This window comes from Hemibagrus wyckioides, linkage group LG09, assembly GCF_019097595.1.
Source record: "Hemibagrus wyckioides isolate EC202008001 linkage group LG09, SWU_Hwy_1.0, whole genome shotgun sequence".
Classification (NCBI taxonomy): Eukaryota; Metazoa; Chordata; class Actinopteri; order Siluriformes; family Bagridae; genus Hemibagrus; species Hemibagrus wyckioides.
Window position 1 is genome coordinate 4,790,784 of NC_080718.1, and position 2,613 is coordinate 4,793,396.

The 2,613-nt window shown below is 39.0% G+C and overlaps 1 non-coding gene across 1 annotated transcript; it reads left to right on the forward strand.

The window, feature by feature from the left end:
- On the forward strand, positions 1 to 73 carry trnat-ugu (transfer RNA threonine (anticodon UGU)). The gene has a single exon. It is a non-coding gene; the product is annotated as a tRNA-Thr (tRNA).
- Positions 74 to 2,613: the final 2,540 nt, after the last annotated feature.

Here is a 2,613-nt window from a genome sequence, read left to right on the forward strand (position 1 = left end):
GGCTCCATAGCTCAGTGGTTAGAGCACTGGTCTTGTAAACCAGGGGTCGCGAGTTCGATCCTCGCTGGGGCCTGAATCCTGACTTTTCAATTTTTCAGATAATTTTTTTTTTTTGTTCTTTCTTAATAATTAAGTGTAACTTTATATCATATTTCCTGTGTTTTGAGCTTGAGAAATGTCACGTGACATGTTTTAACAATGAATAAAGCCGTCTACATGGCACAGCAAACAATACAAGCCTTTATGGAGGCTTATTTTTATTTACAGGCTTCTTGGCATCGGTTTCAAACCTGTCCTGTTCATTTTAGTGTTTTGACACTGATAGACCAAAATGTAACATTCAAGTGTATATTTATTTGTCATGTTTTATATTTATATTATTATATATATTTTTTTTATTTTAATAGGATTTATTAATTTTCAAATGCTCATAAAATTGTGTAGTTGTTCAATCTTTTAAACCCGATACATTAAAAGTGAAGTTGTAAGGCCATCTACTGGTGTAACAGGAGCACAGGAGTGTAAATCAACACATCACCAACAGGTGGCGCTCGCGCACTGCACTATAATCACTACACTACACTATACATTAGGGATCATCTTGTGTGCATTAGGGACGGACGATATGACAAAAATATCATATAACAATATTTCAAGACATTTCTGTGACAAACGATATACCTCAAAATGTATAGGCTTCTTAACAAACCTAGACAAAACAAATAGTGCCTTATTTATTCATGTTAATTTGCTTGATGATACTTTTATTCAATTTCTACCAAATTTCAAAACTAAAAATACATTTTACAATTTTAACAATTCATTAAAATCTGCTTCCATAATTTTTGTGATTGTTACCAAAAATATTTAAAATGTATAAATGATACCCAATATACACCAATCAGGCATAACATTATGACCACTGAGAGCTGAAGTGAATGAGACTGAGTATCTCCTCATCATGGCACCTGTTAGTGGGTGGGATATATTAGACAGCAGGTGAACATTTTGTCCTCAAAGTTGATGTTAGAAGCAGGAAAAATGGACAAGTGTAAGGATTTGAGCGAGTTTGATGAAGGGCCAGATTGTGATGTCTAGACCACTGGATCAGAGCATCTCCAAAACTGCAGCTCTTGTGGGGTGTTCCCAGTCTGCAGTGGTCAGTATCTATCAAAAGTGGTCCAAGGAAGGAACAGTGGTGAACCGGTGACAGGGTCATGTGCGGTCAAGGCTCATTGATGCACGTGGGGAGCGAAGGCTGGCCCGTGTGATCCGATCCAACAGACAAGCTACTGTTGCTCAGACTGCTGAAGAAGTCTCAGAAAAGCGTGTCATGATATAATTAATCATGAAGTTGATATCATTGTAATCGTATCACCCAGCCATAAGCATATCTATAATCTGAGGCACAGATGATTATGCCAACTGAAGTAGAAATTTGTTTGCTCTTTTTATAACAATAAAGTTTTAGAACCTCAAAAGGTACACAACATCAGCAACGTAACTATTGTTGCTGTTTGTACAACATGAAAGAAATCGGGCATGTTCAATAATCTTTGTTTTATTCTCCGGTTAGACCGTTTACACGGCGGCTCCTGCCCCCACTGCCCACACGCTGAAGACGGAAAGCACCTGAACTGCATCTTCATTGAGAACCATAACGGACAGAAGAGAACATTATTACCAGACACATGGACCTCGCTGAGTGTCTGGAGGATCGGGTTTTTTATACAGATGAAAACAAAGCACAATGTCTATGCACTAGAGCTAGCTAAAACACAAGGCCTCTTTAAAGGAGAAAGGCTTCTTATTATATACACTGACCAGGCATAACATTATGACCACCTGTCTAATATTGTCTTGTTCCCTCATTCTGACACCTTCCTATCAGAACCAGAATTAACTTCAGCAATTTCAGCAACAGTAGCTCGTCTGTTGGATCGGATCACATGGGCCAGCCTTCTAATCTCTCCCCACGTGCATCAGTGAGCCTTGACCGTCCATGACCCTGTCGCCGGCTCACCACTTTTCCTTCCTTGGAGCACTTTTGATAGATACTGACCACTGCTGACCAGGAACACCCCACAAGAGCTGCAGTTTTGGAGATGCTCTGATCCAGTGGTCTAGACATCACAATCTGGCCCTTCATCAAACTCGCTCAAATCCTTACGCTTGTCCATTTTTCCTACTTCTAACATCAACTTTGAGGACAAAATGTTCACCTGCTGTCTAATATATCCCACCCACTAACAGGTGCCATGATGAGATCATCAGTCTTATTCACTTCCCCGGTCAGTGGTCATTATGTTACGCCTGATCGGTGTATCTTGATACCTATTTATTTATTTGATGGATGTTTAATGTGTTAAGCCATACCGGGGAAGCATCTTTGGCTTATGACATTCAGGTTTATCTGAGTTATACATAAATGACATAAAATCTTCCACCAGTTTGAGCCAGCAGGTTTGATAAATTACTTTGAGGTGCTACTACACCAGATCAGAAACATTTTTGTTCTCAACAATCTTTCCTTTCCTTTTTTGTCTTTTTTTCTTTTTTTAAATAAGCATCTATGTAGTTAATGCAGAGGTTTTAATCATTTGAAAGGCTGTC